This window comes from Cydia splendana, chromosome 8 (genome assembly GCF_910591565.1).
Source record: "Cydia splendana chromosome 8, ilCydSple1.2, whole genome shotgun sequence".
Lineage (NCBI taxonomy): Eukaryota > Metazoa > Arthropoda > Insecta > Lepidoptera > Tortricidae > Cydia > Cydia splendana.
The window spans coordinates 3,610,557-3,625,827 of NC_085967.1; the positions used below are offsets into that span (position 1 = coordinate 3,610,557).

A 15,271-nucleotide genomic window follows, 5' to 3' on the forward strand; every position below is an offset into this window, starting at 1 on the left:
AACAAACTGACTGAAAAGAAATGAGAAAGCGGGCTTTGGGTTTCGATTATACTGCATACACATGTACCTATTTTGTTTCTGAGAAATACAATAGACCCTAAACTCGAGTTGTTTTTGTTTACTTTTGCGATCTTAATGATTTTAGTGTGCCAGATGTGGGAACGGGATACTGCCCTCACCTATTCAAATGTTTACAATACGGCTGGTCGTTCTAACAGATATAATTCTCCGAAAATATCAGTTAAATGTAGTCGCTTAAAGAGATATGTTGTAATAAGCGATGTCGCAAAAAGCGGTGTTTTTTATAAGGCGGTCTAATAGAATTTAGCCGGGACCTTTGATTTTGGTCAATATAACCGGTATGTTGTTCTAAACGATGTCGTCGTAAACGGTTTTGACTGTATTTACGATTTATTTGTGATTTTTTTCATGCATACAATTGAATAAATACTTATATAAGGTATTATCCTTTTTGTATACAACTAAGAACTCAAAGGACAATTATTTTTCCTTAATAACTATTTTTCTCAATACATTCCTGAAGAAATATGATCCAGTCCTATACGGCTACGAAGCACACCGCTTGAATAGATCGTCTGCTCCCTCTATTCAATCTAAAAAGGTCGTAACTACCTGTCTGTTTCATACATCCTTACACTTATTATCTTCTAAACAAAAAATACGCACGTTTCATCGCCACATCAATGAAACAGAACTAACTTTTACTATCTCGCATGCCTTTATGTTGTTATTTTAAATTTAAGCCTTATGCATTAGTAAATAGAGTTTATTTTTAACTATGGACGTTGAGTTAGATACGAGGCTTTATGAGTTACTTATTGTATAGGTTATGTAGTTCCAGATATAGACTTGTAGTGTGTTCTAGACTCAGTCTAGACTTAATTGCATATTATGAGTTGTTTAATCGACGCGCGGTGGAGATGGGATTTTTGCCGCATCTCTTTTTAATTATACCTTTGTACTCTAGCTTTTTTTGTGAGAATGACTTTATATGGAAATACGTGTCTGTATTATTCGCATTGTTTTATTAAGTTTTTGTTTAGTTAAATAAATAGATTTTAAATTATTTTTAAAATATTTTGAATTAATAGTTTAGTCGAATCTAGTATTTAAGTACCTACCTATAAAGAGTCATTATATGGAACTTGCTAACTATGTAAACAAAAATCACTAGTAAATTCATAATTCAAACACAATTTCAATTTGGCGGTTTGTTTACATAGTTAGCAAGTTCCATAGAATGACAGTTTAAGTATGACTGCCACGTGACGATTAAAATCGTATCGATAGAAAACTATCGGCCCGATTCGAACTTTAAGATACGTCAGTTAATAGATCTAGAAACAATATGGACACTCCATCGGGCCTCTTGCCATCATCTCTGATAATGCCAGTCGGCTCAAGAAGAGCAGGCACATTGATGGTGGCAAGAGACCGACGGACGGTACTTTCTTCTTGTACTTTGACCAACTTACAACCCAAATTTGACGATCTGACTCCCAATATCAAATCAGTAGACAAGTATTCTCTTTGCCTCCTGGGTTCTCCTATATTCGAAGAATCTTTTCCCGATTATATTTCTAACTCCATAACTAAATTCAAAAGTCACACGGATCGCTTACTCGAAATTAGCCCTCATTATGCTCTTGTGATTCTTAAATTCTGCCTTTTTGTCCCTAAATTTACGTATGTGCTCCGCTGTTGTCCTTTCTGGAAACATCAAAATTTATTGTCGCCCATAGATGATTTGATCAAAATTAGTTTAGAGACGATTCTAAACATTCAGCTAAGTGAGCCTTCCTGGTCTCAAGCGTCCCTCCCCATTCGGTTTGGAGGTTTAGGAATTCGCAAAATTTCCAGTGTGGCTTCCCCAGCCTTTTTGGCGTCCACTCATAGCACGTCTGGTCTCATAGGAAATATCTTAAGGGCTTTGCCCACAAACTGTGAGATTGCGGGCTTTGAGGATGCCAAAAATGCTTTTAAAATTGCTTGCCCAGGCAAACAATTTCCAGACAACCCAAATTCACAAAGGAGTTGGGATAATGTTTACTGTGATTTAACTTACAATACTCTCCTAAACAACTGTACAGGTCCAGACCGCGCGAGGCTTTTGGCGGTCGGAGCCCGGGAAGCCGGTTACTGGCTACATGCCCATCCTTCGCCCAATACTGGTACTTTCTTGGATCCGGCCTCCCTTAGACTGGCGACTGGTTTGCGACTCGGGGTTTCGGTGTGTACGCCACACATATGCTCTTGTGGCACGGACGTGGACCGACTGGGACACCACGGATTATCTTGTCAAAAAAGTGCAGGCCGTTTTTCGAGACATGCGTCGCTTAATGACATAGTCCGTCGGTCTCTTGCCACCATCAATGTGCCTGCTCTTCTTGAGCCGACTGGCATTATCAGAGATGATGGCAAGAGGCCCGATGGAGTGTCCTTAGTTCCTTGGAGCTTGGGACGGATGTTGGTGTGGGATGCTACCTGCGTAGACACACTGGCACCGTCCCACCTCCAACGGACTACTGTAAAAGCGGGCGGAGCGGCGGAAAGCGCCGAAATTCTAAAACGTAACAAATATAAGAGCCTCGGTAGAGAGTACCATTTTGTACCATTTGGTGTTGAAACTCTAGGTCCATGGGGTCCCAGCGCGCATAAGTTGTTCGCAGAAATCGCGAAGCGTCTGGTTGACGTAACTGGTGACCGAAGAGCTGGCGGCTACCTCGCACAACGTATCAGCATTGTGATACAGCGAGGAAATGCCGCCAGCATCCTTGGTACAATGCCTCAAGGGCCTATTTTAGATTTAAGCTAGTTATTAATTTCGTTTAGTAGTACCACTGTATATATATTGTATATGGATTAGATATGTCAGCGTCAAAATGACGTTTCTTCAAACAAAAACGTCACTTTTGACACTGACACATCTAATCCATATCGTTTCTAAATCTATTAATTGACGTATCTTAAAGTTCGAATCGGGCAGTATGTATGGAAATAGTAACGTCACTTTTCATAGCATCTGTCATTCCGACATATTTTTTCTTTTCGTTTGGCGATTGTCATCTTGGCTAGGCACCCATTTATGCAACACTTAGGGCCACTTGCACCATCTCACTAACCCAGGGTTAACCTGTTAAACCTGGAGTTACCATGGTTACCAGTACCAATGTGACACTGGGTTAACGGTTTAACCGGTTAACCCCGGGCTAGTGGAATGGTGCAAGTGGCGCTTATTGTCCTTTCAAAAATACCCAATTACCGGCATTTTTCAGTCTCCAACCGTCACGTCCGTGCCTCAGAGCCTCTAACAGAGTTTGCGGTCGGAAAACGCACAAATGGCCGACCAGACCTCTCTCTTACGAAACGGCGTATCTCTGTGTTGCAAATTGCAATTCCAATGACTAGCCGAACGCGAGTACACCCTGTTATAAACACTATTTTTTAAAGCGTTGGACTAGCCCGCGCTTATTTTTATTTTAGCTGGCGGCAATTAAACGCCAATTACCGAACCTTTTTTTAAGTATGTAAGTAGCACGTGCGGTTTTACTTACAATAGACAAAGAGTTATCCATAAAGGCCAGTTTGAAAACTCACGACTATAACAATTTTAGAATCTTTTTACACAAAATTAAAAAAACCGAAATCCAAAAACGTATTCTATTTAAGTAGGCTTCCTTGCTTGGTTAGCAAAGTGAATACAAACATCAACTCGGTCGAATGACCGTTTATAGATCTTATGCCGTGGCAATAAGGTATCATTCTAGGTCAGTCAATGTTATCACCAAAGATATAGATAATATAGAACAAAGGTGAGTTAGGCCTTTCCATGTTCTGTTGGCAGCATTGAATCTGACCGGTAATTGTTTAACGTGTTTGCTTCTGTTTGTTGGCAACACTGGAATTTAGTTTGGGTTTTACGGTTGGTACCTAACCTAGTTTTCAGTGGAATGCAGTTTTCCACGTTTTGGCTTAGATGCACTAAATTCAGTTACTCTATGCGAATGCTCTGAAACCCTAGATTCGGGCCAAACTAACTATGCATGACATTTGTAATGAAAACTGTGGGAATGTCTTCATTAATGTCAAATTTCTATGAAAATATGATATTTATAATTAACAGGCCTCGGAAACCGTTTTATTTTTCAAACCAGTTTTTTTATTCTCTCAGGAACGAAAATAATTTCGTTTCCGTTTGCGGTTACCGGTTAAAGAACTTTACTGTTCTGTTGAGATACCAGTTTATACAATTTCACTCGCGTCTCATTAGTTTCATTTTTGTGGACCGAGAGTCTCCGAAAGCCGAGAGTAACCGGTATTATAATTATCGTTCCCCACGAACCATGAATTTGTCAAATTTCTATTTCTAACAGAATTCTATATTATACTTGTCTCCGTTTTTTGTGTACCTATATCTTTTCAACTGTAAGTAAATACCTCTATTTCCTTTCCGTCAAGTTGATCTTCAAAAATATCACCCTCAATGCTGTTCTTACGTTTCCATGTCACCTAAACTTATTTAGCGTGTCTATTTAAATTCCCACAATCTTCTTCATAAATAAGCCGAGCATATGGAGCATATCAAGTCTAAAACGCTCCAAAATTTAAGAACACCCTAAGTATAGCTCGGCAAGTTTACTTGTGCGTGTGGAGAACTAGAACAGTGACGGTGACTGCGTACAATTACTGAGAGCTTGTGGACTTTTGGCGCCGCTTTGAGCTGAAAGCGTAAAATTGTGTTTTTGTAAGCTCGGCAAGTTTACTTGTGCGGGTGGTGAACTAGAACAGTGACGGTGACTGCGTACAGTTAGTGAGAGTTTGTGGACTTTTGGCGCTGCTTTGAGCTGAAAGTGTAAGTTTGTGTTTATATTATATCTTTGCGGTGCGGATATTTGAAACCGACGGAAGTGGTACTATTTGTAAGTAAGTCGGCGGGTTGGTTTAATTGCGTTCGAGAATGAAATTTCAGCAGTAACTTGTTTAATCACTGATTTAAATAAATCTATCCTATATGTTAACATCTATTGTTGTAAAGTCGGTTTGCTTTGGTACTTATTAAAAAAAAAAAAACCATTTATTCACGGAACAGGATATTTTTACATGAATTAATTAATTTAATTAATTAATTAATTAATTGGGAATGCGCAATAATTCATCATCACCTAATGCACCTGCAGACCGACAAAATCAAATCCAAAGTCCGAGTTTTTCACACAGAGAAATCTCGGATATGGGGCTATTCATAAATTACGTCATTTCAAATTAGGGGGGGGGGGGGGTCTGGACATCGGATGACGGTAGCACGACGTAGGAGGAAACGGGGTCATTCGAAGCATGATTTTTGGATGATTTTAGGGGGGGGAGGCTCCAATATTGTCAAAAATCGATGACGTAATTTATGGACAGCCCCTATTTCTGAAAACTTCCTGTGTGAATTGGAAAATTTTATTAAATTCTGTTAATATTTTTCCGTCTTTTTTCTTAAGTTTTTTATAATTTGCAAATTTGTAGAACAAACAGCCTGGTGTGGTCGAAAATGGAGCAATCATAACGTGCGTTTCAAGCCAACTTAATGGGTCAAAAACTTTTTTACTATGAGTAAAGGTTAAGTGTCTTTCCTGTAGACATCATAATATAAACGGTCGGTCTTTAAAGCCTTATTTTCTTACTTTTTCATTATAATCATGTCAAAACTTTATTCTTCTTGAAAGTTGTAAGAGAAATGTATCCAAATCGTTAAGTTTTGTAATGTCGACAGAAAAGTTTTCCCGAATGTTTATGACCCTAATTTATTTAAAGGACACATAACTCACAAGTTTCTCGCCTGGTTCCAATGGTAACGCTGACAGAGTGACATGACGTGCCGTCAGTGTAGGATGTCGAGGAAATTGAACACGCTCGGCGTTTACGAATGAATTTATTCTAATTAAGTGTAACATCTAATGTAGGTATTTGTAAGCTACATTATGTGGTAATTTGCTGAATTAACAGTATCAGTTTCAAGTATTCATTATTTAGGAAAATAATAAGAAATATTGAGTCTACCAACACCCTACCCGGCGTAGGTATTAGGTATTGAGTATAAGTAACAGAGTTAGACCATGAAAAGTCTGCAGCGTAATTGATAGCCCATGCAGTGCAAGTGTTATTTTAAACGTCAAACTTCTATGAAATTTTATGACGTAACACTTGCACTGCGTGGGCTATCAAAATCGATGCAGACTTTTCTTGATTTCTCTAGCCACTGAGAATCACACATTTCTTTACGCAGCCTAAAGGTGACGTTCGGATGTCAACTGCAGCTGCTTTGCTGTTGCGGCATCGTTGTAGCCGAAGTATCTGTCAATCTCCTTGATAAAATGCAACAATCGCGGAGCGTGATGGTACCATGAGCCAAATGACTATTAAGAAAAGTACCCACTAATACTTTTCTTAGTAGCAATAATGTTTACGAGTAGGTTTCTCTGGTTCTATACCTTTGGGCAACACGCCTTTTGGTAAAGCGTAAAAGCCTCGCCTCACCGCACTAAACCAATCTCCCTGAAAACTAGAATATAAGGTATAAGTAGAACTGCTTTCGGCATTCCGCCTGTACGAGTAATTCTCCGCCTTTCGGCCGTTTGCTAACAAGCGCCAAACAGAACAGCCTACCCTAAGTGAAAAAAAAAAAACGCGTGGGTAGTGTGTGTGTAAGTACTTCAAATTTCCAGAAAATGTGTGTTGGTGTTATTTGATTGCTACCAGCCGGGGTTTGAATCCGCGACCTCCGGATTAAAAGTCGCCTGCTCTTGCCGCTAGGCTCGGTCGGTAGGCTAGGTCGCTTTTTTTAATTGTATTCGAATTTAATTAATTTAATTTGTAATATTGTTGACATATACATTTGATATAATGTAACTATGGCATGTCATATTTAATTAACATAAATCAAAGTGTCAAGTGTCAAATGAGCACTCCCAAATTATTAGATGAAAGTGCGCTAAAATGCAGCATGAATTATACGCGATGGACCACGCCTTGAGCTTTTACTAGAATTAATTATTGCTAATAACATATTAGTCACGCGATGTAAATGCGAAGCATGCAACTCGGATCTTATCACTACCTAACCCTAAAGTAAAATTTTCGAATTATCTCGGTGAAACCACTCTCTCGGTTTATCAGGCTATATTAACTTTACCGTGAGTTTGTTCCGGCCGTAGTACCGATACATACGGTGGCTTGGTTTGTAGCAAGTCAAGCTTTTACTAGAATTAATTATTGCTAATAACATATTAGTCACGCGATGTAAATGCGAAGCATGCAACTCGGATGTTATCACTACCTAACCCTAAAGTAAAATTTTCGAATTATCTCGGTGAAACCACTCTCTCGGTTTATCAGGCTATATTAACTTTACCGTGAGTTTGTTCCGGCCGTAGTACCGATACATACGGCGGCTTGGTTTGTCAGTAAGTACAATATAAATGTATTTATTTGTCTAGTATCTTTAGGAGGTAGGTGACAATTGGTTGCTTATTCTGCTAATTGTACTATACAATTTCAAGGAACTACCGTGCAAAAATCTCAAAACGACTACAAATATATTTTAGACGACCGGTCTGGCCTAGTGGATAGTGACCCTGCCTGCGAAGCCGATGGTCCTGGGTTCGAATCCCAGTAAGGGCATTTATTTGTGTGATGAACACTAATATTTGTTCCTGAGTCATGGGTGTTTTCTATGTATATATGTATGTATTTATCTATATAAGTATGTATATCGTCGCCTAGCACCCATAGTACAAGCTTTGCTTAGTTTGGGGCTAGGTTGATCTGTGTAAGATGTCCCCTTATATTTATTATTATTATTATTCTCTTTATTCATTTCTCATCTTAAGTTAGGTTATTTTATAATATGAATATAAAAGTAAAATATAAAAACACTTACAAAACAATAAAAATTAATATAAACACATTATAAAAAACCTAACCTAGGGTGCCGCCAGCAGCGGGGCAAGGCCCAAGCTACCGGTGGTCAGGGCTGCAGAGAGAGGAACCGGCGGACTATCCGCGCCGTGTCCAAGATCACCGCCTTCTGCATCTGACCCTTGATCCAACCACCTAGCGAGAGTCTCTCAAGGTGTTGGTCGAGACTCTTCGCTATTAGACCGTTTACTGAAACGACTATCGGGACGATGATCGTCGAATCAACATCCCACATGGCGGTTATCTCGTGAGCCAAGTCTAGGTACTTACTGGACTTGTCCTTCTCGGCCTTCACGAGATTCTCATCATGGGGGATGGTGATGTCAACGAGCACGGCCCGACGTTGCGATCGATCTATTATCACAATATCAGGCTTATTGGCTACAATAGTCCTGTCAGTGATGATAGATTATTATTATTATTATTATATCTTTTACATTGTAATAGCTAGCAAGAATACCAAACGCTCGTTTTTATCCATTAGTGTATAGGCTGACTTACCCTAAGTCGGTAAGTCGGTCCGTTTGATGGATCGGCCGGTTTACTGCCGCCGTAATGAGCCTGGTAATCGGACCGGGTTTTATCTCGATGCCTGATGGATGCTGGCCTGGAAACAATGTGTGCAGCTTGTAAGAGGGAAGCTGTTACTAAGCAAAAAGCCAACGGTTTTGGCACCGTATAAGACGTAATATGTAGTACTACCGTACAGAAAGTAAACTTTCTACAAAACCGAAGTTTGACAGCGATTCAGGGTCGAATCATGCTTGCCCTTTCTTATGTATGGTACTATCCCTTTCAGCTACTTGGGGTTGTCAAAATTCAGGATATTATCTTATCTGTGACAGTACACGCAAAGGTACGTCAAGTAGTGCCAACCCTAATTATTGTTCGGAGCAATGCTGAGTCGAACGGACCCGAAAATGCCCGAACGCTCTAGTTTCGTACACCTGGTTTTGGTTAGAGGTTGCGAACTCAGGGGGGGTAAGCCAAGATGGAAGTTTGTTAGAAAACGCGAATCGAAACTTAAATTATGTATGGTAATACATATTCACATGACTTTTCGTAGCATCTGTCATCCATTTTTACGAAAACGTTTGGCGTTTGTCGATGTACGATTGTCAGAAGAAACAAAATTATATATTAGAAAGTAGTAACGATGTAGTGCATAATTGTTTTACAAACTTCAACATTTATTCAGCAAATAGGCCACAATGGCACTTTTACACGTCAACATTCTGCCGTATTCGAACTTCAAGATATTCACAAGAGACGACACGTACTAGATCCATTCTAGATACGTTATAGTTTAAATATCAACTAGTTCTCTTTTGCAGCGCAATTCGGGCAACCAATGTCACTGTTACGTTAGATAGCGTAAGATATCTATTAGATGTGAATTGGATCTCTATAGTCATATCCTGAGGAAATCAACAATCAGAATCGCGCAAATGTCATATTTGACAGGTTAGATCTTAAACATATCGTTATCGTATCTTGGTGATGTCTAAAAGATATCTAATAGATGTCTATTTCAAAATCCGAATCGGGCCCATTGAATTTGCATACAAGCAAAAATAATAACAATACATCAACAATTTTTTTATCGTATTTTCGCCGAAACGTTCGTATTTGTCATGCTACTTCAGTCAACCTCAGTACTTTTTGTACCGACACTGACTGAAATAATAAGACACGTTAGTACATTTCCTTGAAAATACGATGGAAAATAATTATGCACTAGATCTGTACATACATACTTACAATACTTACATAGTATTGATATAGTGCTTTATTAATAAAATAATCCCCAAGGTCCACCCCCAAACATTAAAAACGTGACCACCCAAGTCTTATTTACAACGTAATACTGTCCAAAATCGAATACCAACAACGTAAACATCACAATTATCATAAAGTCATAACGAACTTTCACTTCCACTGTAAATTAAGTCGTATTTCCAAGCTACAAGGTAGGTTTTAGAATGATTTATGCATGCTTTTACTCATTTAATTGAACAGTTGATATGATATTCCCTTTATTTAAATACCCGAGGGTGGGAATAACCTTGAAAAGTCTGGGGTCTAGACTAGACTTCGTGTTTGCAATAAATGTTGGACGGGCCGCTGTTTTAATAATAAGGATAATCACTTAGCTTTGTTAGGGTGCGACTTTTAGCTATTGTTTGGTAAAATTACAAAGTGCATGCTTATAAATTAAGTGAAAATAATAATTTGACTCTTAGGATTCAAGTCTGGAGTAAGTACGTAATACCTACCATTACTTTCAGAATTGAATAAAATAATCTAACGACAATTTTATAATAATTGTTTTGTTTTTAATAAATATGTTAGGGAAGTAGTGTCCTTGAATTTGTCAGTCCGTTGGTGGTTGGTTTATAATATATTATTATCAATTTAAAGGCTTCAGTAAAGATAACAGTAAGGACAGTACATTAGTATTGCGTAAAAATTAAAATAAAACGACATTTAATTTTGAACATTTTGTGATTTTTCAATTAATTACTTTTGGCATAGCTATTGTTTACATACCATCATCACAATAATAAGTGATTTTGGCCTCATAAATATTACTTTCCTATTGAATTAAAAGCAAATTAATATCTACGTTTAAATAACATGTTCTAATATGCCCGATGGCCACTTCACGATACATAATTCTTTATGTACTTATATATTCTTATACAATTCTATGAAATTAATAATAAACTAAACAAAACAGATACACTTTAGTGCATAAATAACCATTATTATGTCATCCAAAACGTCAATAATGAACTCGCGACGCGGGGGTCTCCCGCGCAGATCTATTTTGGGCCCCACATGTTATGCTCCAGTTACCCACTGTACCCATTCATTGACTGGCCTGTCATTATTAAATATTAACAGCATGTCATTATTAACTCACATTTATAGACGGGTCTAACGCGAAATTTATTACACACATTTACGACACACGATTCGTCGTGATTTTTTACGACATTTAATTTTCGTCGGGTAGTTGCACAAATCTCTGATTTGACATTTTGCTGGGACATCAGTTAGCCGCGACCACGACAAGTGAAACCTGTGTTACCTGTGTCGAAACGTCGGTAAATAAAGGTAATTGAATAAATTTCGCGTTAGACCCAAAATGCGAAAGTTTTAAATATTATATAGCATGTCATTATGAAATATCCATAGCGGTAATAGTCGTCAAACTAAAATAATTGCGACAATATTTTTTAATTTAATCAAACTAAAGTATTTTCTATTGAATTAAAGAGTGTTTGACGATGTTTCAATTTAGTGGGGAAGCTCGGGTATGATTCTATTATTCTAGGATTATTCGTAGGATTGACAGTTAAACCTTTAGGCCTGCGCCGTTTGTAATTACTTTGACCGGCCAACCCCATTAAAAGAAACCATCACAAAACAGGTACTACCTATGTAAGTATATTAAAATTCAATTTCCTGAAATCTTAATGATAGTCCCTGATCAGTAAGCTGATAGAGTAATGGTTGTTGTTCAAATGTTTCCTCATCTACGTCGATTGTACTAATGACTGGTTAATAGTAAAATGATTCCTATTCAGTCAATAAATAAAATACAAATTGCTTTGTGATTATGATGTTTATCAAACTACACAACGGGACTTAATCGCGTATTTAAGTTTTAAGATTTACCTCCGACATTTCGAGGACGGCGTTGTCCCCGTGGTCTCGGAGAACCACCACCCGACCACGACCACGAGACCACGAGACCACGGCGACAACGCCGTCCTCGAAACGTCGGAGGTAAATCTTAAAACTTAAATACGCGATTAAGTCCCGTTGTGTAGTTTGATAATGTTTAATAATCGTGAAAGTTTAAATCAGTATTACGATGTTTGATGAAGAGAAATTATGTAAGGCGTATTATTTATTTAAAGAAAACTAAAAATAGTTATCAATCGTCATGAAGCTGTTCTATGTTCAAATATCAATTGTCTGATCATATTTTTTTTTATTGTTTACAGGTAAGCAACATACTTGGCTGCATAGGCATAAGTTGGAGACGTGTAAGCAGTACCTATATATAATACTCGTAATGTGACTATCCTAAATTGCTAAAGATCTTGAGATGTCGTTAGATCTCGTTTTTCGGGTTCCGTACCTTAAAAGGAAAAAATGGAAGCCTTATAGGATCACTTTTTTATCCGTCTGTCTGTCTGTCTGTCAAGAACCTTTATCACGGGAACGCGTCGAGGTATAGGAGTTGAAATTTAAACCATATACTCGGGTCTACAGTACTTTGAAGTTGTGAGAAAAGCAAACTTTAAAAAAAGATACTGCCATTTATGCAGCAATAAACGTATATTTTGACACTCTCAAGGGAATCAAAATTCATAGGGCCCGTTGACCTAGAACTATGGAATTTGGTAAATAAAATCTTCTTACACTATAAGTATCTAACAGGGAAAAATCTCAAAAAAAATTTGTAAAAAAAAAGTTAAATTTGTACGGAACCCTCGGTGTGCGTGTCCGACTCGCAGGGTCATTAATGTGCATGAATAGTTTCCTTGAATAATAACCAAAAAACATAAAACGCAGTAAATATATCAGCTGAATAGCGTCTAAAATATCATTCTCTTTGACTAAGCGTCCTATGCAGCCCATACAACGTGGTATGCAAGCATCTCAATACAACCTAATGCAGACATTAAAGTGCCTACATTTCTCTAGCCCATTGACGTTTCTATGAAAGAACGCGCCGGGAGGAGAATATTTAATACACGACCAGACAGTGTATGATTACAGACCACTTACCTGCTAGACCAAACGAAATAGAATAACTATAGAAATCTGAACTCAGAAATAACCCCACGGGAATTGAACTGTGCGCGGCATGTTGACAACGTCAAATATTGTGATGGATAAGATCTTCAGTCATATCGACCGCTTTTTCGAAATCATAAATGTGCTATGAGCTTCGTCTATATATTCCGTCGCTGGTTAGATTGTGCTAGACGGACCAGTGAAGGCAAATCACGGTCTGATGACCACTGAGGAGCGATCTCCTACGTTAAATACCTAGGTAATAATTAAGTAGAGCGCAAATTTCAGTTCGGTTGCAACCACTTGACGATCGAACTTTTAAAGATTTAATATAAGATTAATATTAGCCTCAATGGATCTCACCCGCACATATTAATGCAATCAAGATACACTGCGAATCGTATCAAATAACATATCAAATATCATGCAAATTACAAATATCAGCGAAGTTGAATTAGGTGTAAAAATAATTTTGACTGCAACTAAATGGTGTGAGTGGTGTCATTAGTTTAGTAACCGCGAGTTTTCGTATCCTCCAAGAGCGGTGATTGCGGAATCTATACAAAATGGTCTACAGTACGCCGTAGTACGCTCTGTTTACACTTGCTAGCAGTAAAAAATCTATGTGGACGTAGAAAGTTGAACGGCTAAGGCCTGCCGTTCGTCAGGATTTTATTTTATTTTTCAGCGAAAATTGATGCTCTGTTGACGACCGAAGCAGAATATATTGCCATTTTCCTTTGTTTCATCTAATAATGTAGTAAAAAGTAAAATAAAATGTTTTCACAATTTTCCCAAATTATTTTTCTTTGTAAGATTGTTCAAACGTCCTTTAACCCTTCGTATGACCAGTACGGTTACCATCAGTTTCTCACTGACACAAACGCCGTCGAGAACGTAATTTACTTTCTATACATCCCGTTTGCACTAATATGCGAGTGCGAGCGAGATGTATAGAAAGTAAATTACGTTCTCGACGGCGTTTACGTCAGTGACAAACTGATGGTAACCGTACTGGTCAAAAATTTCCTACTGAATTAATAAACCTTCAAATTGTAAATTACAGTCCAAATTATCTGGGACGTATACGGGACAAGGCATATGGAAGGTTAAAAGAGTAAGATTTTTTTAAATCTATAGTTAGAGGGTCCTCATATAAGGAAGATTGTAAATATTAGCTAAGGGTACCACGAAAATAACCGTTAATTTATCGAAACCTTCCCATAATATATAGGCAGGTCCGGATAATTCAATATCTAGGCTAGTAAAAACCGTTATCCTTTCGATTATATTTAGTGCATTCTATTATGTTATCGCAAAACCGTAATAATTTACCCCTGTTAGGGACAACAAAGAGGGCAAATAAGCGCCCTCCGAAGGGAGTGAGCGAGAGGTTTCGGCTGTGTGAGTTCCCTAGTCCAGTCAGTCAGGGGTCGACCACCGCGGAGGTCGGACGCGTGCCGGTTTGCTCCTTAAATCAGCTGCGACAGCCAAACAAACACTCAGTGATACAAAAGTGACCTTGAAAGTGCTTGGACAGTGTTGCAACGTTATTGGCGTTGTGTTTTGTGCGTTTAAGGACGGAAAGGAGCGAAAATTATTTTATACCAGTTTTTTAAGGTGATTTTTTTTGCCACACCCTTTGTAAAATAAATCTTATGTACTTAATTAGAAATAATGCATAACACGATACCTACATAAACATGTACAATTAATTGGCACTGCTTTTGAACGTCAACTTGCAAATGGATGGTAATGAATTAAGTAATAGTTTAATTTTGGGGAATGATTTAGTTCGGTGCTAGTTAAATAATATGTAAGTAAATTTCTCGAATTTAAGTACTTATTAATTATCTCATAAATAATATTTAAAGGGTTTGTAAATATCACGCAATATTTCTGATGATAAATAAAATATTGTAGCCCATTAAAAACGAAACGAATCGGAATGATCCCGAATCCATGAATAATAAATAAGACCGCTTATTGCCGATTGGGATAAAATTACCATTCGATGTGAAATAAAACAAATATTTACTTTCATGATGTACTTAAATCACATTATTTTGCAGCTTTAATTGAGCAAATTAATGTATTACTTACAGCTAATTACAGTTAGTAATTACTGATTACAGTAAACTGCTGGTTGTACCTCATTACCATTTATAACAAGATGATAAGGTAAACGTACTGGTGCTCGACGCGGTCCCAGTATATGTCATCTTGAAACTCAAGTCATTGTCAATAGAGGTGACAGCAAGGTGTCATCTATTGGGCATTAGCATGTCGAGCACTAGTACGTTTACCTTAATAAACATCAGTTTTATTAATATTATAGACGTTTTATTTATTAATACTACCTCAAAAATTGCATAATGTTCACTAATTACTAATACTGTTTACAATATATATACAGTGGTACTACTAAACTAAATTAATAACTAGCTTAAATCTAAAATAGGCCCTTGAGGCA

At 37.7% G+C, this 15,271-nt stretch overlaps 1 protein-coding gene across 5 annotated transcripts in view; it reads left to right on the forward strand.

Annotated features, from left to right (window-relative positions):
• LOC134792698 (uncharacterized) overlaps window positions 1–15,271 on the forward strand; it is a 603,576-nt gene that overhangs the window by 316,532 nt on the left and 271,773 nt on the right. Inside the window, exon 1 of one of the 5 annotated variants that reach the window (XM_063763991.1) lies at window positions 13,964–14,418. The exons of the other annotated variants lie outside the window; for them this stretch is intronic. The gene's annotated coding sequence lies outside the window, so the exon portion shown is untranslated. Of the gene's footprint in view, window positions 1–13,963; window positions 14,419–15,271 lie in introns of those variants that run through there. 5 annotated transcript variants of the gene reach the window in all.